Source organism: Cupressus sempervirens, chromosome 6, assembly GCF_028749045.1.
Source record: "Cupressus sempervirens isolate cs-2001-9-10 chromosome 6, ASM2874904v1, whole genome shotgun sequence".
Lineage (NCBI taxonomy): Eukaryota > Viridiplantae > Streptophyta > Pinopsida > Cupressales > Cupressaceae > Cupressus > Cupressus sempervirens.
The window spans coordinates 676758104-676783271 of NC_143123.1; the positions used below are offsets into that span (position 1 = coordinate 676758104).

At 34.2% G+C, this 25168-nt stretch overlaps 1 pseudogene; it reads left to right on the forward strand.

The window, feature by feature from the left end:
- The first annotated feature begins 1781 nt into the window (after nt 1-1781).
- On the forward strand, nt 1782-23511 carry LOC149554000 (putative sucrose-phosphate synthase 2; annotated as a pseudogene).
- Nucleotides 23512-25168: the final 1657 nt, after the last annotated feature.

Consider the following 25168-nt stretch of genomic DNA (forward strand, 5'->3'; position numbering starts at 1 on the left):
TACAAATATGTGAGGTACCTTAGACTACTTCAATGAAGAAAAATGTCCTTTTGAAGAACCCATATGATGTGAGGCACCTGAATCAAGAATCCATTCCCTTAAAGAGCTTGAACTTGCCATAAATGCTTTCCCTTTTCCCTATGAAGTGGATGGATTTGAATCCTTGGAAGCATTTGGCACATTGATTTTGTTCTTCCTAAGTAAGTTTTCCAACTAATCTATTCTCTTAGTCTTGAAATGATGCTCATCATGATTTGGTTTCTTGCAATATGCACAAAATAGTTTATCATTCTTGTTGTTGTTTCCCTTCTTCTTGGAAGAAGAATTGCCTTCTTTTGAGGAGGAAGATTGTTGTATCTCTGATTGTGATTTTGGCTTCCACTACTTTTTCTTGTTGTTAGTAAAACTTTTTTCGCCTTGATTTTTGGTTCTCATTACTAGCCACCAATGCCATAGACTTGGATGACTTAAGAATTCCCATATCTATCAACTTGGATTGTTCCAACATCAAAATTTTTGCAAATGCATCAAATGAAGGCTTAGTGAAGGCACTTCCCATGGTCAACCTATGAGTGTTGTAACTCAAAACAAAATATGCATACTCTAAAGGTAGCCTTTTCAAGATGTGATGAATCAATCTATCATCCGTCATTGACTTTGTATACATAGTCTTGAATTGTGTCAAAATTCTTAGGATCCAATAGAAGTAGATCATCCTCAATTTGGAATCCCTTTTCCTCATCCACCTTACCATACAAACCTTCAAGTTTCTCCCAAGCACTCTTGGCATCCTTAAAGTTAGAAATGTGGAAGAAGAGGTCCTTATGAACACAACTCCCAATAATTCCTAAAGCCTGGTTGTCTTTAACTTGTTAATCAACTTGTGCATTAGCATCAATGGGTTTTACAATTGTACCATCAAAATATAGATTTAAACCTTTTTCCATTAGTCTACTCCATACAATATCTTTCCATGTATCATAATTGTGTGAAGTTAGAAGTGGAGTTTTAGGTGAACCCATGATGCAAAGAATTAAAAGATCACAAGAGAGAAAGAGAGACACAAGAACACAAGACACGGCCCCCCTATTCACTCAATCAAAGAACCCCCCCAAAAGTGATGCTTTTGGCACTTTATATGTAGTGTGTTTACAATAGGCCACTTGTCAAAATGAACAAAAATGAACTTCTAATTTTGTTGTTTACAACCTCCTCTTGGAGTTCAAATCTGGTACTTAGCAATATAGCTCAGATATACAACAAATTTGAAGTTTAGTCAAAGCAATATAGTGCAAAAAAAAACCTATTTCTGAAACTGGTATTTTTGTCCACACAAGCCTATAATATGATTGTAGATCTAAAAAGTAGACAAAAAAATATAAACTTTTAAAAAAAATAGAACCTGAAAATGTGTCCAGATGAGCCCGTATAGAGTGTTTGAAGTTATAAAATGCAGGATTGGATAGGTACAGTCACCAAAAACTAAAATTTCTAACAAATCCATTCAGAAAAACCAGAAAATATTAGCACCACTAAAAATTTAGGAAATTCTAGTCAAAATTATTAAAAAATTGCACCTAATTTGGAGTTTAGATGACTAAGATATGGCCTCCCGAAGTTGGACTATCAAATCAAAACTACATATGGAGAGGGGTATGCTCAGCAAAAAACTATGTTAAATTTGATGTCCAAATGACCATCATAGTAGTGCAATTTGGCCTATTGGTGATGATGAAATGACCATCAAATTTAGGCTCGTAAAAAATGTGATGTCAGCAAAAATGGGCCTATCGGATGACATGGCAGGCCATACTGTACAACTGATGATGTTAGCTATTGATGTGAACTATAAGAAATTGTATGGAGGGGTCTATGTGGCAATGCCACGTATCTACTGACTATTGCTAATTGGATCCGATTGTGCACAAACGTGGCTTGACATGGATTGTTGTATGCTGATTGTGCCAGGTTGAGTTAGCGGGTCTGATGTGTCTAGCTATGCAGGATTGCTATGTGGACACCAAACTAGGTCACCACATGGAAAAGGTTCTATGGATGGCACTGAAAGACAATGTGGCACCGGCGGGAGCTTTAGTTGTTGACAGTTGCAGGGAAGTTTGAAAGTTGACATTGATTGACAGAGTTTGCAGAGGGTCAGCAGGAAGTTCACCGATGGTGGACACTTGCCACCAGTGTCGGTGGGGAGATTAAAGCTAGTAGGTGGGGATTTTAATCCCACATCCACTATGTCAAATAAAATAATGTAATTTAAAACTGTGATGCCATGGGAAGTAAAGTGGCTTGGTGAGCCACCGAATTTTGTGAGATCTACCGTAGTTATGTGGATTCGGCTGGCAGTTGGATTTGGCTAATTTTTTGTAGCCATCATATAATTTGAAAATGCCACTGGTTATGGAATATGCTGGTAGAATATTTTGCAGGTGTCAAGATTTGACTACCAGGTTCCTGCAAAAAAAATGCTTCTCTACAGGCCTAATAGGCCAAAAAAAAATTCGAAAAAAAATAAAAAATTTGCAAAGAAATTTTGAAAATTGTAGAGTTGGAAATTAAATATAGATCTAAAAATAAATTACATAGATCTAAAAATGATCATTTGCAAATTGGGCCTTTAGGTTCCAATTTGCAAAAAAAAATTGCCTCAATTTTGACTATCGCTTAGGGTAGGAAATTTTATAGTCAAAATTCACTGAATCGATGCTCCAGATGTAATGGTGAGGTCTGCTTTGGCTCTAGACATTCCCAATTACTATAGTACTCTAGATCTAAATCGTGGTCCTCTGAGAGGTGAAGCAAAAAAAAGGTCTCCAATGGCTATTGGAAGAGAAGCTCCCTCAGCTCTAATACCATGTAATAATTTTCCTTAGGGAAAAATCACCCAAGATCAAGAAGCTCAAGCACTAGCACAATATGGACCAATAAAGTATGATCAAAATAACAATATGAAAATTAATTGATGTACATACGCACTAGGAGTGCCTATATATAAAGGCCTCTAGAATGACTAGGAGTTAGCAAAATGATAAGCCTCACAACTATGCACATGTCCACCAAGAGTGGATTAAACTCCATTGAGCACAAAAGTTAGTGCGATGATGAGAGGATAAGCTTACATAGGTGTGTCATGTAAAATATGTTGTAGATACCATGTGCTTAATTAGAGTGTGAACAACTATGTTGTCTACATGACAACTCAGATAAATATGCAAACTCCTATGTTGTAGACACCATGTGCTAAATTAGAGTTGCTAACTCCTGTGTTTTCAAGAAAACAATTCATATGAGTGTGCATACTCTTAGGTGTCTAGCTAATAAATAATAAAATAATGCATTAACCTAAGTAAACTTAGGTAAAGTGTACTAATAATTAATTATTTACACTAACAATGCCACTAATAACTTTTTTGGTTGTGGACCATGTTATCTGAGTCAAAACTTGGGCAATTTCATCTTCAAAATTTAAGCATTCAAACTCTGAGTGACTTGTATGGTGCAATCTACAAAATCCTCAAAGGAGTATGATATTTGGATCTGTGTCTTCTCCTAAGCATTGCAAGTTTGCAACCATTTCATTTATGAATTGAGTAATGATTTCTTCATCTGGGAAGGGTTCTTGTGATCTTGTAGTAGGCTTGTCATTGGATTTTTCAATCTGGGATATATCAAATACCATAACTCTATAGGAACCTAGGTATGATTGAAGAAACAACACTTCATTAGGAGCATTATATTCCATGATCATGGTCTTTAATTTTGGCTCAATGTTTATTTTGATTTGGTTGTTCAATTCCTTCCAAGGTATTCATTATTGAGTGAAATCCATTGAGAACCATCATCTCAAACACCAAGTTCATTCTCTACTTAAAAGCAAGTCATATATTTCTAGGATATCCACCACATGAATGTTGATGATAACCTAGATCTTGGGATCTATATTCAACTATATGTGAACATCCTTCAACACTCTAATGAATTTTACTTTCGTTTTGTCAAGTTGAATTTTAATCTAAATCATATGTCGTGGAGTGACCCCCAGCCTTTGAGATATTGAAAGTGGCATGACATTACACAAAGCACCTAATTGATGAGGCAATTGGAAATATTCTTCCCAAAAAAATTGAGACTTAGAAAAAAAGGGGTACCTCTACTTTGTCTTGGTACCTTTGCTTTGTCTTTGTACATAGTGAGCATAGCCTTAGCATTGTTAATCTATGGATTAACCATCTTTTGAGTGCTAGTATCATCCATTGATTTTTTATGATCATACATCTTCAACAACACTTCCCTTTGACTATAAAAACTTTGTAGCATATCATACATTGAGATATTGTTGCTAGTCCTTTTTAATTCTTCAATTGCATTGTACTTCTGTATTTACCAAGTTTGATTCTTTCGTATAGTGGGTATGTTCCCTTGCATCTAAGTTTGTTTTCGTGAGAAGGGTGCTCTTGCAAGTGTTTGATTATTACTTGCCCTTGGATCAAGCAGTGTTGGTTGAATCTTGGAGGAATTCCATCAATCATGGGTTCCCTTCTATTACGTAGGTTGTAAGTGTTCTAATTATCATTCTGGAAAGTGGACATCTCAGTTGGTTGATTATCTTATTCTTGATTAAATAGGAACACAAATTCTTCATTAGATGGATCTCCCATTTTGGTATCCTACGGAGAACAATAATATTATAAGAACATGGTGTTGAATTGAATAGGGGACTCATTATTGGAATTGTGTGAATTATGGTTTGTCTCTTGACTTCTACCAAAGAACATGCCACCGTCATTTGGTACATTCTAATTTTTATCAATTTGATTGATATCGACAACCTGGGCATTATTATTAGTGTCTACAGGGATACTTCCATTGTTTAGATGAGTATTCTATTGTTCGTTCTACCTTTGAAAATGATTTTTTTGGTCTGCCATGTTAAAATTATTTCCCATAACATCATTTTCGATGAAATTATTGTTGTAATTTTTACCATAACCATTTTTATTTGGGGTTGCATTAGCTCTTTGTAAATTTTTATTCTACCCTTGTGGTAATAAAATATGGGTTAGCTCATTGGTTATCTAAGACATGGTCTTTTTCATTTGGTTAAGCTCAGCTGTAATGTTGTTCTTAATCTTGATGGATGGTATAACCTTTTGCTCAAAGAAAACAACTTTTGGAGGTTCTTACCTTGGGTAAGTTATAGTTGGAGCTGAGATAGTAGGTGTCTATTGTATTTGGACCAAATTAAATTCAATTAATTGAGTAGGCATTGATTGTGCTCCTATGGGGTATGGTGGTACCATCATACTGGAGTTAACTAGAACCATCATGCCTCTTCCATTAGGGTTAGCCTGTTTGGTGAAGGTGACTACTTCTTTGAAGACCTTTTCTAGAGTACTAATGTATATAATAGGTAGACTCCTTAGGAAGATAGCAATGAGGTGATCCATAGAGTTCAAATATATTTGAATCACATCCCCCACTAGTATGGTGTAAGGAGTTTCCAACTTTTGATATGCCATGTGAAAATGATGATTGAACTAGGAGATAGTCTCCATTGGATCCCTCTTGATAGATATGAACTAGTGATGTTAAACAACCAAACTAATGAATATTTTGAATTGATCTAAGAACAAGTTCTCAAAATATGCCCAATTCGAAATAGATCCTAATAGTAAGTTCATCTACCAATTAAATGTAACCTCTCCCAAGGTGTATGCTAACAAACTAAGGACCATATTTTCTTGATGAATTTTTTTCTGATTGCATATTTCTTTGAAAAAATTTATGTGATATTACACCATATATGTATCTCTATAGATGAACCTTGGGCAAAACTTCTCAGGGTTCTTGGGAAGGTCATTGAGTGGACCTTGTAGCTTGATTAGTCAATCTATTGCATTTGCAAAGAATTCCATAGGTGGAGGATTAGGTGGGATGATAGGTGGGGTTAAAGTAGAATGTGTAATAGATGAAGATGATGTTGGAAGTCTTATTAGGAAAGTAGGATATTGAGAGGGGGGATGAATCAGGATCTATAAAACAAATCGAATGCATTCACCATTAACCTATCTCATATCAGCACCATGAATCATATAACCATAAACTAAAATAGACATATCTATCCATCACATGCATAAACATAAAATTAAATGTAAACACATAACACAAAAGATTTGGTTACCTAGAAACCCTCCAATGTGAAGGTAAAATGGGATGGGGATGACTCCCACAAATCTTCACTACTACAACGATAAAGTATACCTGTTAAGGCTACAAGTTTGATTACTTCTAGTAATCTACCCTGTGAGGGGTCTATCCTATTAAGAGATTACAAGATTTATTTAGTCTACAAACAAAGATAATTGTTTGTTGTTTCTAGATACTATGCTTCTATTGTACTTTGTGAGATGCAGTCTTATTTCTTAGTTATTGAAGAAACCAATCTTAATCCAAGGAAAAATGCTTCACCACTTGTACTCTTTCTTTCATCCATACTACTTGCTCGATCCACATCAGTATATGCACACAAAGTAAAGTGACTTGATCTGTCATACCATAAACCAAAATCAAGTGTACCCTTCAAATATCTGAATATTCTCTTTACTATTGCATAATGTGTTTCTCTAGGATCTATTTGAAATCTTTCATCTATACCAACTACATTTTCTATATCTGATCTAGTGTGAATCAAATATTGCAAACCTCCAATCATTGATTTGTACTTCTTTTTCTCAATTGTAGGTGTCTCATCTTTGCTAGATAACTTGTAAACTATTATCATAGGAGTACCAACAAGATTACAAATTTCCAAGCCAAATATTTTCAACAAATCTTTCAAATACTTAGTCGGTGATAAGAAAATATCATCACTATTCTACACAATCTATAGACCTAATAAATATCTCATCTCACCAATCATTCTCATCTCAAATTAATTATTCATTTCATCAATAGATTTGTCATTTTCTTCATTATTACCTCCAAAGATTATGTCATCCACAAATATTACAATAACCAACAAACCATTCTCAATTTCTTTTAGATACAAGTTACTATCGACAGTACCTTAAGAAAATCCAAACTTTTCCAAATACTTGTCCAACCTCACATACCAGGTTCTAGGTGCTCACTTAAGTTCATACAATGCTTTCTTCAATTTGCATACAATGTTTCCTTCTATTTTCAAAGGAAATCCTTTACGCTACTCAATGTAGACTTCTTCTTCAAGTTCTCCATTCAAGAATTCTGATTTCATATCCATCTGATATACTTTGAACTTCTTAGTTGCTACATAAGCCAAGAACATTCTTATTGATTCAATTCTAGCAATAGGGGAAAATGTCTCTTCATAGTGTAATGCCCCACCAAGGAACCCAAAAGAAATTAACCTAAAGTTTCACTAAGTTTGTCAAACATTTTTTTTCAAAGATAATAACAAAAAATAATAAAAACAATATAGTAGAAGTAATAATTCACATACATATAACCATAAATAGATTACATCTCATAAGGATCCCATGAAGTTGAATTGCATTTAAGTTAAATTAATACTAAATTTGATACATAAAAAATCCACATCAATGAATAATCATAAGTACAAATCCATTTAAATAATATACAATTATAGGATGCCACTCAGTGTAATCAAAATGCTTAATCATCCACTATACAAGTCACTGGTTATGAAAAGCTCAAAGAATAAACATCACCAATACAATAAATCAACTCATAAGATCAATGATAATCAAATACATATAACAAAGCATAACCATCCATTAGAAAGCATAAGACCAGAAAGAAAGGAACAACTACATAGGGACATCCAAAATCAACATCTAGTTGTCAGATCTCAATAGTATAAGAAAAATGCACTACCACCCAACCTCGTGGTAACCTAAATAGCCTACTCCCACCATATTGAGGAGATAAACTCAAGTCCCATACAAATATCAAACCACAAGTCAAAACCAACGTCTAGGTCAAGGAAACACCTGAAGGAAAACTATCTCAAAGGTTACCAAGACACAAGTATCATCTCACTACTACATTTAACCTCATTTTTCTACCAAAATTTTCAAACATCAACTAAATAAGTTTAGGTGGGTCAGAATGTTAAGGCAAAAATTTCTTTTTTTTACATGTAAGCCCCGTGTCGGTCAAAATTTTGACCAACACGAGGCTTACATGTAAAAAAAAAGAAACATTTCTTACTTGTATGTTTTTCATGCACACAGGTTCATTTGGGTTTTGTGTGTTTTCACATGGTTTTTGCAACATGTTGAGGGAAGTTTAGTTCTAGTTGGTTTTCACATGGTTTTCTAGCACACATTTTGGGAAGTTTGGACTCTTCAATGGATTGATCTATAGATTTTGAATCGCTTTGTGGATGTTTCAAGGGAGCTATTATATTTTGAACAAGTAGCCAGGGTTTGAAGAAACCTATGTCATTTTCAATGCCCACTGGGATGGCCTTAGAAATCCAGTCTTTGTAGCCAAATTGAAACCACTTCACCAATCATTCCAAGGTATTGTCACATTCAATTCAAAATTTAACTTCAGATTACATAAATTTAATGTCATTTAATGGAAAAGCTATGTTTTGTTTTAATGGTGGATCAATACCATTTTCTTCCTCACTAGAAGCTTTGCACCAAATAATCTATCACCCGATAAGCGGTCTTTGTGTCTCCATGAATCACAGCGAACTTCTTTGGCACTTTAGTAATACAGTGGGAAGGTTTGAAATTTAAAATAAATCATTTACTTCTTGCCATAAAAAATCTTCACTTTGCATTATTTGTAACCACCACTCAATCCACATCTCATATTTTGAAAAGCTAATAAGGCATTCACCAAATTTTAGTACAATATTTCAAAAGTCAAATTCATCTTTTCACATAGGCCTCAAACCCACCTTCTACGGATTTTTCCATTTGTGTGTACTTGTATGAGAAATTGTCAATGACTTCTTAGGTATGGATGTTTGTTAAAAATGTGAAGTCATAATTTTCCAATAATGGTTATACTTTTTGCAGGTCATACCTCCTGGAATGGACTTCAGCAACATTGTTGTATAAGGTGATAGCACAGAGGAAGATTTGGAGAATGATCCTGCTCCATTATTTGAGTCCCCTTTGTGGGCTGAGGTAAGAGAGAGACAAACTTTTTTCCTTGCCTCTATATGGGGTTTGGTATACTTTACAAATTGGTTGCATAAACATGTGCACTCTAATTGGAAACACAAGCATTTTTAGGTCTAATGCATTGTCATGAACTTACCATAAATGATATGGACCTGACACCCATCTTTTAATTTTTAGACCCTGTGATTCTTGAACAATACTTCAAAGCCAATAATATTGGCTCTTGATCGACTTGATCCTTAAAAAAATATCACAACTTTAATGAATGCTTTTGGGGAGTGCAAAAAACTGAGGAAATTAGCAAATTTGGTATGCCCTTTTTCTGAAATTTTGTCTCCTTTCTGTGATATGTTTCAATGCTTCTATAGCTAATGATTTTTAGTTTCTATTATGAACCGACATATGTTGATCATGGGTAATCGAGATGATATTGATCTATAACTTGCAACAAGTGCAAATTTGCTTACTACTATTCTAAAGCTAATTGATAAGTATGATTTGTACAGAGAAGTGGCATATCCAAAGCATCACAAACAATCAAATGTCAGTGACATCTATAGAATTTCTACAAAAACAAAGGTCATTGAAGCTTTCTATCTATATATTGGATAAAAACTCTAAACTACACTGCATTCTCCATGATAAATGAAATGTATGTACCTTCAAAATTATTGTGTTACAATGTGCAGGGTGTTTTCATTAATCTAGCTTTAGTGGAACCCTTTGGCTTGACTCTCATTGAGGTAGGTTAACAAAAAAATTATTGTCAATAGAGTTTTATCTCATAATAAAAATAATAGGTTTTATTGATGTTTAAGAAGAAAATGTACAATTCATGTAAGAAATTATGAGAGAGAATGTATGTGTATTATTGCAAATCATAAGAAATGATGAAACAAATCTCAACACATGACCAGTGCCATCTAAATCATCAAAAATAAGTTCACATAGTAAAGAATTATTTTTTTGTAGGCAACTGCACATGGATTGCCCATGGTAGCTACAAAGAAGGGAGTACTGATTGATATTCATCAGGTATAGTCTACATCTAAGAATTATAGCTCAAGAATTTATAACAAATTTTTCATATAATATATTAGTGTTTGATGAATTTCAATCACTTCATGTGTAGACATTACAAAATAGGTTATTGATAGATCCTCATGATGACAAGTCTATTGCATCTGCTCTCTATAGACTTGTAGCCGTTAAGAATCTCTAGTCTGAGTGCAGACAAAATGGCTTGAGGAACATTCACCTCTATTCTTGGCCTCAACATTGCAAAGTATATTTGTTAAGAATTTCACAATGCAGGATGAGACACCCAAAGTGGTAGGGTGATCCTGTTGAAAATGTAGAATTAGAATCGAAGATTGATTCATTTAAGGATGTACAAGCACTAATACATTAGAGGTCAATTTGTGACGGCAAGAAAAGGTAATGTGGTTTTGGCTTTTTTTTTCAATTTTAGCCTGATGCCATCGCAATTGCAACACCAACGGGATATAAGAGGGAAAAAAAAGCCAAAAACCCTCATTTGAATGAAATTGCACGACACAGGGTTCTTCTGAAAGGAAAGGCGCACGCGCGGGAGATCACTTCAGCAAGGTGTAAGGTGAACTCGAGGCATTCAAAGGGTTGGGCAAAGATGCACATCGGCAAGGTGTAAGACAAATAAACCCATTACTCCTTTGTTGTCCATGTTTTTCAGTGTTTCCATGTCTTAGTCGCTTAATATCATATTTCTTTTATCCATTGTTCCTCCATCACAAACTCTTTTCATTTATTGGCATAATTCCAATAACTGATATAATGCCACTCTTTTATAATAGTTTCACTATAATATCTCATAGCCTGACTTGTATTCAATCTGCAAGATTAGTAATTATCCTCAACTTTGCATTCTCTATTGTCAAGGCACAAATATTTCTTGCTGCTTCTTAGCCAAAAGTATAACCTTTTATCATTAATGTCTCACGACACTCCAAGATAATCCTTAGACGATCATAACAAATTCATATGAAATCGATTCCATGAAAAAACAAAACAAAATCTTTGAGCTCTTCCTTGAGACAGCTTATAGTCAACAGAGCTGACACTTATTAATCAATCAATATCATATCAAGTAACAATATCACTGATTTCTGCTCAATAGATGATAAATTCACAAATATTTTAGTTAGGCTAAATCAGTTCTCAACACTTACATTATTCAGAATATCAGAACTCATTTGCAAAAAGATGCAACCTTCAGGATTACTTTTAAAATTGTCTTTCCAACCTTTACCAATTTTGTCTCTTCAAAGACTTCACAATAACATGATAGTTAGATGCCTTCAAGTATCCCCACCTGAAGGCATAGCAACACAGATTTCCTGCTATGTGGCAAGCTAAAGCGAGACTAATCCCTGCAGATGTACCAAGTTGCCCATAATTCAGATCCATCAGTAGATACTGAGCCTGAGTCAAACCTGAGACCAATTAGGAGCAAACCCAAAGTCCAAGTGAACTCCACTACACATCCGAGCTCAAAAAAGGGTTTGTGGTAAACCACATGAGAATTAAACCAGAGTTGATGTGTAGCATTGAGATCATTAGCCTAAAACTATGACTCACAACCTACCTTCAGACCAACTTGGTTACACGTGCGCCATTAAAAGGTTTTGTGGTTAACTAGGTGAGAATCGAAACAAATTTGATGCATAGTCTTAGGAACATTAGCCTAACACTATGCCTCATGACTTGCCTTCACACCAACTCAGCTACAAATGTGCCCTTTAAAAGGGCTTGTGATACATCTAGAGAGAATCAAATCGGTGTTGATGCATAGACCAGGAACATTAGACTTCACAGCAACTCAGCTACACACATACCCTTATTTTTGTCTTCCAAATTTATTATTGTTATTTTTTAATAAATACAGTATACTACTTGAGAAAGGGAACATTGCAAAGGTTGATTCATCTCTTTAGGATTTATCATATAGCTCTCTAGGGTTCTTTTAGACCTCATTATGTTATGTTATGAGTTTGTTAGCTATTGTTGCTGCAATCTTGGCTTATGGTCTATCACCCTTGAGTATCCTTGGGTTCAAAGGGACATCTGGGCTTCCCCCTAGTAAGAATGGGGTGATACTGTGTAAAAGCTTTGGTTTATAAAACCCTGGTACATCATATTTTAGGGCTGCAATTATTTACTAGGTTTGGGGAGGATCAAGAGGTAACTTTAGAGTTGTAAGTTCAAATTTGGACTACCTACAGCAAGGTATCTTCATAGGGACAATGATTAAGATGTAAATTTAGAGTTACAAGTTTGAATTTGGACTTCCTATAGAAAGGTATCTTCATACTTCTGACCATCATTGAGGACAGCAAGAAAAAGGACGAGATTATCAGACCTGGCACTAATTTATGGGGAGTTTGACAAGGTGGTTTGAAAGTTTTTCTAAGAACGGATAAGGTTTGAAGATCAACACTGAGAAATTTGTATCTTTATCTGCATATTTTAATCATCTTTATCTAAGGACAATAAGAGAAAATCAATGTAATCCATTTCTAAATTTTTTGAGCAAAATTAAAGGGATTTTCTGCACTTTCCCAAGTTCAGTGATTATTTGTTCTAGCAGAAAAATAAGATCAATAAATCTGATTATAAATCTGATTATAAATCTGAGTTGGTTGTTAAATTTCTTATTTACAAGTAAATTTTCAGATTTTTCTGTGCCCTATTTTTGGAAATATTTATGTTTCTGTTATCCCTATTTGGGAATATAATATATTACATTCAAGTGGAATTTTCAACTAATTGCTCTGACCGCTTTCTTTAACTATGGGTTTGCTTGATGGCAGCAACCCAATTGTTGAGAAAATTTGGGGGTAACCTAGTCGCTTCTTTTTTCAAGGTGATCTGAGTTCGTTATTGCTTTAGTTCACCCTGAGGAATGTTGGTAGGAGGCATAATAGCCCTGCATTGTCCTATGGATGATTCTCTTGTTGAGTTTGTATGGTTGCAACGGGTTTTATAATATAGCAGGTTTACAATTTTGTCTTGAGCTGTATGGTTATATATTTGCAATATCATTTTTTTCTACAAGAGCAGCAAAGATGCCAAAAGAATTGAAGTCAAATTCCTGAGTTGTGTGCCATAACCATAATACAGTGTGGTTTTTGGAAGGGAATGCAGGCTTGCAGTATCATATTCTGTGTAATGGAATAAAATGCAACATATTCTTTTGGAAACAGTGGTCAATTTGCAATAGACCAGACTGCAAGTGTATTGTTATATCGTGTAATTCCAATCAAAATTTTAATAGTCCAGCACATTGATAAAGTTAATTGTAATAGGCCAGCTCATTTCAAGAGTTAATTTTAATTCTCTCTTTTTAAAAGAGCATGTAACATTATTGATCATGGCATTATATTTTATGTAAACAAAAGTTTGCAGTGGTTTCCTACTATCTACCATAGTAGTAAAAATCTTCCTAGTAAAAAAAAGGCAAACCAAAAGATTCAGAAATTATCGAACTATCACGAATCAATCAAGAAAAAATCATATTTTCAACACACGTATTGTTGCACTTGAATTGTTGCACTTACAGCTGACATTTGACACTTGGAGTTGATATGCACATTTCTTTGAGGTGGGTGATAACAAAGAGCTCATCAATTTTCACTATGTTATCTTCTGGCTACAAGTCTACACCATTCTTCACTGTTTTTTATTTATACCTAATACAATTTTATTTTTCAAAATGTTTATCACTGCCACATTTTTTGATAGTTGGCTTCTTTTTATTAATGCCTATAAGGAGTCATTGGATATTGGAAGATAAAGGTTATAAATCTCAGGTAGTTTGTCTGCGAGATTTCTTTTGGATTTGACTGTGTTACATGAAATGCTGAAGTAAGATGCACTGATTTCAACCCATTCTGATTGATTTGTACAAATTCTTATAACCAGTTCCATATATTTAATTACATTTAGACACTATCTTTTAATGCTTTATTTCAGTATGCTACATATTCTATTTCATATTTGTGATATATGATGAAAGTATTATAACATATGGAGGAACAGTCCATGAGTGGCGTGGCCAGTTGAAATGGTTTTAGTTTCAATTTTACACCATTTGATACAAATAATCAGTTTACCAATCAACCCCTAGGTTCATTCCATTTGCTGTAAAATCTTCATTACATAGAAAATGTTCACAAAATCTATGTCAATGCTCACACATCTTCTTGGACTTACGCAAATCTATGTCAATCCTCACACATTTTCTTGGACTTACACAGGAACTATGCTGCCCTACAGCTCTTGTTAAATATGTTATTAACTTGACTTTTTTATTAAAGGCTCTCATGCTAAATTGAAAGCCAGGTAAAGAAAAAGATATTATACACTATTTTGTTGGTACCCTGTGCAGCACAACAAACTTGTTCTTACTATAAGAAAAATTTCTTTTCTTTTGTTTCATTGCAGATCTTCTGCTTGCCTGGAGGTCTCTCCCCATCATTGGACACACTTGATAACATTCAAGCTTTGGATCGCATATAGGAAGTGCGTCTGTACACATAATTATAAACTTCTTCTTTTCCCACAACACATATAACAACAATTTTAAGTTCTTGCAAGGTATATACTTATGAATAAATATTACATCCTAATTTAAATGTATGAAAACAATTTTCATTCCTTTTAAGCTTCATTCATCTTGAGGTGCAATTCACAAACTCAAGAATAGTGGCTTTGTTCTTCAGGATACCTTTAGGGGAAGAGTATGTGAATGCCCCCTCATGTCTAGAGTCCAGTTTAGAGGAGATGGCTATTTACACTGCTAAGGTTTGTTGAATCTAATTCTAAATAACATTGCTTTCTATTGTTGAATCTAATCTAATGTATATTTTAACTAGACTTGTAGCTTATATGTTTTGAAATTTTTGTTAGGCCTTGTAGTTTGTATAATTTGATTGTTGGAGAGCTTCTACAGCTAAGAAAGAAGGCCGTTGCACGAGTTATAGCCACATGCTCGGGTATGAAAATTATTATTTTTAAATTCTAATGTATATTTTAACTAGACTTTTAGCTTATATGTTTTGAAATTTCTTTTAGTGGCTTAATGTTGTAAGGTCTCTTGAAATAAGACCTTCAGGTGGTTGGTCAAAGTTTTACAAATAATCTTAGGAATAAAGTCAAAGAAATTATTTTTAAAATATTAAAGTATTTATCTAGGTCTAAGAAGATTTGTGTACTTTCGACAGTTTTGCTTAGTTTGTGAAAGTTGTAGACCGAAGTTTTCATAGCCCAATTTTTGCTTCCTACAAAGAACGATCATGTCAGATAATATAAGTGAAGAACAAAACAGGGAGACAATCGCTAGATTGTGGTCTAACTTGAAAAGAAAAGGTGATGGAAAATGTTATTGTCCTTGCAATATTTGTAAGGGCTTAAATCGTAGAAGACTACTAATCAAAATAGTTAAGAGACATTGTAGGGAGAATGGTCACATTGAAGGGGGGCATGACTATTATCCACTGGTAAGTGTTTCATTATATCATTTTAACAACTTGTATACATATGAAATCACTTGATGATGAGTTGATGATCATGGTTTATTTATGTTAATCAATTTTATATAGGTTGATCTTCCCAGGGAAGTACATGATATGAACCACAACAATTCGAAGAATATGGTTTTCGAAGTGGAGGAACATGGAGGTGCAAATATCCAAGGTGAAGATAATGATCCCATGGAAGATGATGATCATGCGCCAAAAAACACAATTGAAGAGGATGGTATAAATACATTGATCCATGACACATCTAGTCCAAGTGTATCTGATCATGATGATGATGATAGCCTCGATGTACCTCTACTTCAGAAGGCATACGAGCCCCTATACAAAGACTCCCAAACAACTCTTCTCTCTGTTGTATTGTTGTTGTTGAACTTGAAGGTTATGAATGGTTTATACAACATAATAATGTCATGTATGTTAAGGTATGACAACCACTCAAATGTACAATGTCACACAACACAAGATCATTATACGATCCAATGGTGAAGGGAACATAAGCTTGCTCCTTCACATCAACACAACATCCAACATCCAATCCTTGTGCTTTGTAAGGCCTAACATGTGCTATTCTTGGTAGATTCAATTTTTTAACCATCTCAAATGAAACAAGATTTGTAAATGAACCACTTGAAATAATAACCTTTTAAAATTTCACAGATTGGAACATGAGATTGGATGGCTTGAAGCTGGGAAGCCTTTCTATCCAACAATGTTTGAACCTGTACTTTAGATTTTTAGTCATGACCAACCACTTAGTTTTTTGGGAAGACCCAGGTATGTAATTGCATTATATTAGATATGGTTTACATTTTTATCAAGATTCTATTACTACAAAAATGTTGTGCAGTCTGTAACTCCTAATTGTATGGTGTTTTAACATAATTTTTGTTTTAATTTGATTTAGTTATATTGAAAAATGTCTACACAGTTGCTGCTAGAAGCTCTTTCAATTTTCACCTGATGGAATGTAGAAATCTCATGTCTTCAAACGTTTAATAGAATATGTATATGAATTTTGCTCACTTTATTTTATTGCAGGTCAATTATTCAACTAATTTTTTGGGATCAACATTTGAACTTCCATTTTCAGAGGTTAGAAAGTTAGGCTTAGAAACTCAAGTTATGTTGAACCATGCCTAGACATCAATGTCTGGTTCAAATAATAGTAAATCTACACAGGAATCTCAATCTAAGAGAAGCTCTAAGGTATTCTTTTGGTCAATAAATAAGTTTTGTTCTTGAATTGTGTTCATCGTTGAGGTTGTACTGAGATTTGAAATGATCTATTGTTTTAAGTTCTTTCTATCAAGCTTTTGATTTTTCTCTCCAATTCATGCCTTTTTGGATTTTGGATTTTTTGGACTTTGGTTATGGTAGTTTTTATAACCTTGTGAGTAAAGGAAAAAATAATTGGTTCTAGTTTTTAGGATTGTAACAAGTCCAAGCAGGTCTTGTGTCATTTGTTGCTGGTTGCTGATACTAGTTTAAGAGCATAGGATGGTTTAATGTAACCTTGATCTTATATTTGATATGGCTCATTAGATCTACTTCCTATTTCCTTTTTATTTTCTCTATCCCTTGATTTTAACATTGTGTCAATAGAAATTAATGGATTAATATGTGTTGTGGTTCTGATGTCATTTTCAATTTATCAATTCTCTTTTAGGTCATATGTATAAATTATTAATGTTATATTTGTGTAGGTATTGTTGTATGGTGGAAAAGTGACCTCATGGAAGAGTGAAAATGGAGAAGAGTTACTTTTCATGAGCAATAAGGTGACTGTGACATCACTAATGAATTCATTATTTATTCCTTAGTTACTAATTAAGAAACTTGTAACTTTATAAAACTTGACAAACCCAAATTTGACTTGGACTCAACTCAACAAAATTTCCAAACATAAAAAAAGCACTTTTAACAACATTTATAAAACTGATATCAGAGAGAAAATAAGTGGTTTGTCATTCATTCACAAAAAATAAAGAAGCTTAATACAATCACGGTGTTATATGATAAAAAATTGCAATTACAATTAATATTTTACAAATTTCTTCTATGAGTAGAACTTCTTAGTGGCTGTGTGGGTGCTCTTGAAGTTGATGATATTGATTCAACTTGAGAAAAATTATCTCTTTAATAGGCATATTGTAGGCAGCTACATCCATTCACATACCTTTTGCCTTCTTATGTGGTTATACCTTCTGCCCATTCTGCTACTTCTTTATTATTTTTAGTTTTACCTTCCTTAAAAAAGAGTGTCTCTTAGGCTCGTCCATATCATTGACAGTTGAATTTAAATATGAAAGTATGTCATGAAGGTCAATGAGAGGTAGATGCTAAATGTATTGCACAAGAACAGGGTTATTTAAGTACTATTGAGTCAGTATTTTGCACTTCTTGGTGTGGAGGGCTTCAAATGTGCTCAAATTCCACTCACAACTAGAACTGCTATAGGGCTGGCAAACTTCGAAGATTGTGCACCACAATCTTCTCACTACAAATCTACAAAGACAAAATTTAGAGATTGAAAAGCTGGAAAATAAATTGAAATTTTTAGTAAATGATTGATTTATTTATTTATTTGTACTAAGTTGTTACTTTTCTAATGTATAAAGGTGAAGATAAAAGCCTTATGTCTGTGTCCTTGTAAAATTCTTCAAAATTTTGTCCTTAAGGTCATTGTGAGGGACCATCCTCTATATTCATGTGTTGGGGCCATCCACGATGTTAACTTTCAAATTGTGTTTATTTCTATTTTTCAATTTACTCATGCCAAATATTGGTAAGTGGTATAAAAAGTACAAATCTAACTGACACTCCAATCCATAGTGCTATGTACAAAAGACCGATTCGTGCATATGTAGAAGCAAAAGGTTTCCATGAGCTAGAGGTGGAGAATTTAAATGCTAAAGCTAATTGTCTCCATACAACAACCACAACATTTAAACCGAGAAAGAGGAAAAACTAAAGCCTCACTTGAAAAAGGAAGAACGAGAAAAAACCAAGTTAGGAAGTGAATGGGAGGAAGATTTTCAGAATCTAACCTTAATAGACCACCAAAAATAGTGGTAAAAAGATACAAGGAGAGAAAATAGTTTTTGACACTTGGAAGGAATAGAAGCAGTTAATTTTTTGAGTCCTCCTTCTGTCACAAATGAAATGAGTACATGGATTGATGATGATTATGAGATTGTTCTTATTGCATCTCAATGTCATACATTGAGGATGACATAGTAGGGATTGAATCTAGGGGTCATCATTCAGATTATGTGAAGCTGCTTGGAGATAAGGATGTTGATCAAAATTATCCTTCACCTTTTAAAAAGTACATGACATTTACTAGCATGTCAGTGTTTGTGCATGAGAAGAGTAATATTTCTAATGTCAGTCAATCAAAAAATACATTGTGTGTCAAATCTAATCACCTCAAGGAAGATAGACAAAGAGATGTGATAGTGAAGGATAGGAACAAGTAGGTGAGAAAATGTTTTGATGAAACTATGGCAAGTGAAGAACTAGGGAAATTAAGGGATCGTGTTGAAGATGTTGAAAGAGCTCTATGATATCTAGGCATGCCAAGATGATAGCTTCACAAGAAACAGAGAAGTTGCAGAAAATTAAATAGGAGAGATTTTTCAGACTAAGTATTGTAATTCAAATATTGCTTCAAGAACTTCACTCACATTTACCTTGTCAAAAATCTCAACATATAGCATTGAAGTCCTTTAAGGATGAGGTAACAAGATAGTAAGCAAGAATAGATCAACAACTATATATTGTAGGACCTTGGATTGATATAAGCGAAAAAATGATAAGTTGATAGATGTTCATGAAAACATAAAAAATAGAAAATTAAGGTGTAGGAACAAAACACTTCAAGGAACCAAAAGACAAAGGAAGAAATGATAAAGTGGACAACCTAGCTGAGACCTATGACCTGAAACGTTTTCTAGAGAAATCAAACAAGGAAAGTTTGGAAGAAGAGAGATTTGACTTCAGAAACAAGGATAACTTTCAGCTTGTTAATAATCCCTTATTTGAGGTTAGAGCTAATGTTTGATGTTCCCTTATATGACTCCTAAGGGTCTGTGACTAAATCCTTGTATTTTAAATCACAATAAACTTTTTTCTATTATTACTTATACTCAATTCTTTATTTTGCCACAAATAAATGTTAGGTATTAATAACAATATTTTTTCGGGGTAGATATATCAATGCAATTTTGCATGTATCTTGATGTTATGTACAATTAATATCACCAATGCTTCTGATATATTCTTTAATTCACTGCTAGAGAGATGCAACTGATCTTTGGTAAAGAATATAGATGAACAATATGCAAATGTCTTTTTAAGTAGTTCTGATATCTTCAATCAAACTTTGATAACCAAAAACACTTCCAATAATGATGGAAATGACTTTGTGAAAATTCCCAATCCAATCAATAACAAAGACTAAACAAGGATTATATATATTGAAGTTGGAAGTATAGTGATAGTCAACTAAATGACCTAATGTCATAGATCCTGACGATCTAATGTTGATTACTGATCTGCAATAAGTATCATTAGAATTTCTGTAGAGCAATTTGCAAGACCAAGTAATCACTATTACAGATTTATCATAATGTAAAAGTGATATGTACCATACTGGTCTGAAGTTATTCACTGTATCTGATATCTGCCTTATTGAAATGTGATATGATTGATTCTGTTTTGTTTGTAAAGACGTTGGATATTTATTTGATCTCTGTATGATATAATATCTTTGTAATGGTGATGATCCAATGATGGGTGATCTGTACTGTTGCAATTTTTGATGTAACTCTTGTTACTTATGTGATATATATGTCACTATTCCTGATCTTAATCATTGTACTCATGGGATCTGGCTCTCTGATGTCTAGTGGATTACTACCACTTATGTCTGTATAGAATATAAAGTAATCTTCTGTCTGAATAATGTCCTTGGACTGGTTATTGATGCCTTTTTAATATCATTTGAAGAATTGCAACTCTTCATTGCATCTTTTAGTATTTGGCTCCTCTGTCATTATTGCACCCTTTTGGATAACTAATCTATGATTAGTATTTGTGATCAGCATGATATAATTTAAAGAGAAAACACTTACATTTTAGTATCAAGCTTGTTTTATGAATGAATGGAGAAAAAATAGCGACATATCCATTTCAGCTTTGTGTTTTTTACTGTTAGTATTTGATTATTAGAACATAACTATACATCCTTGTGAATTGGAGTTTCAGCAAAGATTTAATCTTATTTGGATTTCTTTCTTATTGTAGAAAAGGTTATGGAGGCCCTGAACATTCCAAGAGGTGTCCGGCGTGTGCTTTTTTGAACACCTAATACTGATAGGTATTTTAAGTTTTAATAATATGGATCTGTATAATTCTAGTTTTAATACAATCTTATTGCAGGTTGATAGATTTTCTTAACAAGTTTTCAAAGTGTTTTCTGTAAAGTCATTGTTCACTCCAGTTCGATCATCCTGACTTTTAGCTGCAGGTGCCTTGCCTTTGGTCAAGCATAAAGCTTTCCTTAGGCCCATGTAATATGGTGGGTAATTTGTTGGGTTTCTCCTTACCAATGAAAACTTTGATGTGACCCCTACTGTATGCTTTTGCCATGCATAACATGAATAAAAAAACTAGCAATACTACATTGATGTGCAATGGGTACACAATGGGTAAAAATATGTTAGAAAATGATTGATTATGGTGTTTTTGTTCATGATGGCGGGAGCACACATTCTGGTCATTATTTCTACTTTTTTGAGTCACTTAAACCTTTCAAAATTATTTTTATGATGGGATCTCTAGGTTATAGTCTTAGAAAAGTATTTTATTCATTAACAATTGCTTTAATCTGGCTTGCAGGTGAAGTGCACACAATGTTCTTATTACTCAAATAAATTTGATCCTTTCTTAGATTTGAGGCTAGAGATCATTCGAGCAGATTCCTTGTTGAAAGAATTATCCCATTACGCAGCAGTGGAGCAATTAGATGGGGGTGTGAAAAGAGATCAATGTGAACAATGCAAAGTAAAAGTGAAGGCTCTAGAACAACTCAAAATTGATAAAGCACCACATGTTCTTGCGATTCATCTCAAGTGCTTCAGTGTAGTTGGATCTGGAGGAAAAATTGACAAAAAAGTAGACTTTGGTTGTACATTGGATCTCAAACCATTTGTTAGCAGTTCACATGTAAGTAACCCTTACAATATTATTTGCTAGTGGATCACATTTTCAGTGGAATCTAATAATATAGTTTTTGTAATATCTACTAGTTTTTTAATAAATATTGCACATTTGAATGATATTCTAGTTTCTCTATCTATTGATCAATCACAGGAGGGCAATTTTAAGAACACTCTTTATGGTGTTCTTGTTCATGATGGCTGGAGCACACATTCTGGTCATTATTTTTGCTTTATTCATTCATCCACAGGCATCTGGCATGCTTTAGATCATAATCAGGTATACATTTGCTACAGTTGTGAAGACATGTTTAATTTTGTGGAGCAAGCTCATTATAATTTTTGTATAACAGGATACACAAAAGAACTACAATTTTATGTAGAACCTTTTCTTTATATGGTAACACTAATTATACTGAAGTTTCTTAGATTGATTGAAGTTATTCTTATGACATTTTGTACTCTAAGTCTATTCAGTCGGTGAGAAAAGTGTGCTTTCCTAGAAAGCTTACATGCTAATCTATATACGAGATAAGAAAACTAGCATTCAAACAACAAGTGGGTCTGAATCTCAGTATAATGGCTCTAAAATAAAGAAGAGGGTGTCATTGAACATTGGACATCCAAAGGAAAACCACTTACAAGATTCATATGCCCCCCAGGTGACAGAAAACATGCATTCTTTCCAAATGACAACAATCTCTTTTAGTGTTGTAGGTGTAAACAAGATATCCCAACAGGTAGAAAAATTGTCAAATGTCAATTTCATTTCAGAAAGTCTAGAAAAGAACACATGTTCTGGCCAGTCATGCAGTAAATCCAGATCAGCAGCAGATCATGGTGCATCATGCTTGCGGCGGGGCCGCTGTGGCAGCAACGCGAGCAACCTTGTCGCAAGCATGATGCACCATGATCTGCTGATGATCTGGATTTACTACATGACTGGCCAGAATGTGTGTTCTTTTCTAGACTTTCTGAAATGAAATTGACATTTGACAAATTTTCTACCTGTTGGGATATCTTGTTTACACCTGCAACACTAAAAGAGATTGTTGTCATTTGGAAAGAATGCATGTTTTCTGTCACCTAGGGGGCATATGAATTCATATGCCCCATTATGCATCATGCTTGTTGCGGGGCCACTGTGGCAGCGATGGCAATTGGCGTCGCCGCTACAGCGGCCCTACCATATTGCTAATCGTGAACATCGCAATTGCGACGTCTGCCCATGCATTGCGACGAAATGTGCGTCGCATGCTTAGCGACACTGTTGCAATTCCTGACTATGCGTTGTAATTGCGACACATTTGGAAACATTGTGATAGCCAGCAGCGTCAACACCAGCGCTACTGCACCGCTAGCACTGTCGCATCCCTGTCACAATTTTCCAAGACCGTCGCAAGTGCGATGCCCAAGGAAGAACTGGAAAGGCTCTTGCCTCAGCGAACCCATGGGAAGATGCCAACGCCACCCCATTGCAATGCATGGGGAAGATGTCAGAATTGTGATGGGATCCGCATGCATTGTGACAGGAACCATGTCGATTTAGAATGGTGAAATTGTGACGAATAGGCATCAAAATTACGATGTCTAAGGATAGACGTCGCAATTTGTGACTAAAAAACAACGACGTCTACTACCGTCGCAGTGGTGACACATTACCGTCGCAATGGCGACACTTAGCCATCGCAAATCAATTCCAAATGTATTAGTGAAGATACATCTCTTAGACTTTCTTTGGACCTAGATTATCACTCTAGTTCATTCAATAGTTCAGATAGACTTGTGCAAGATGACAGTTCTTGTAATGAAGGCATTCCTAAGCATATTAGGAAAGCTATAAAGAGATCTAAGGGAAGATCATCCAACACACAAGAAAGACATGATGAGAATGGATGGAAAAAACAAAATCTTGAACATGGTAATAGCTTAAACTCACCAGAAAAATTGCTTATAAGGAGAAGAAAGCATCTATATGTGATTGCAGTGGATTGCTATGATTCCAATGAAGAACCTTGTGCTCAAAAACTAGTGAATATGATGTAGGAGATTATCAATGCAATTCTCTCTATACACACCTTTGCATCCTTTGGATTTGTTTTGTCAACTTCATTGACAGTTACAAAAACACTTTCTTTGCTCCAATATGGTTCAATCAACCTATCTTCTTTTGATACCCTAATTTGTAGCAATGGAAGTGAGCTCTTCTATGTTGTTGGTGATAATGTAGATTCACCCATATTTCTAGATCTAGAATATGATTCTCATATAGATTACTATTGGGAGAATGTAGTAGCACTGAGAAAACATATGTTAAAATTGAGTGGACCAAAGGATTCTCCATTCTTTGAACAAGATGCATCAACATCTAATTCTCATTGTTTGGCGTATAAAGTGAAGACCATATCCACTATGAGTTCCAAATCTATGGTTACCATGACTAAGTTTTTGCAAGGTTATGTTATTTATAGTTTTCAATGTATTCTTTCTTTTCAAAATAATTTCCTACTATTATTCCAACTAACAATTTTTTGTTGATTACCTAACATAAAAATTGAATCCTTCTGATGAAACAGTAGGCACAACTTGTTTTGTTAGAAAGTACTCCAGATGCCCAAAGAAAAAATTGACTATTAAGAGAGTATCTCAGTCTGTGACTGACATATTCTAAGTTTTATCCTCCAGATTTTTGTAGACTTCCAGAGCAGATGATTTATTGAAGCAACTGAGAATAAGAGGTGCATGGTGTTGTGTCATTTATTCTCAAAAAAATTCTTGATTGTAGATATTGCTTTTGCATGCTTCTAGGTCTCAAGATTTGAGGTAATCAAGATCAAAAGATTTGCATGCATTCCTTCTCCAATTCAAACAGATTTATTATTCTTAGCAAGTATTGATGATATGTAAACCTATTATGAATATTGCTTAACATCTGGTGATGGCAAGTACTTATATGTCAGATGGGGTCTAGATATAGCTAACATGTGTGTGTTAATGGGAGAAAGAGGTGACACAGACTATGAAGAGTTGATTCTAGGTATGCACAAGATGATAATACTAATTAATGTTGTTAAGAGTGGAAGTGAAAAGATGGGGAGGAGTCCCAGTAGCTATGGAAGAGAGGATTTTGTTCCTCTAGAAAGCCCAAATATAATGATAGTTACTGTAAGTGAAGACTATGAAGGCTTTAAGAGTGAAGAGTTGATAACTTCTA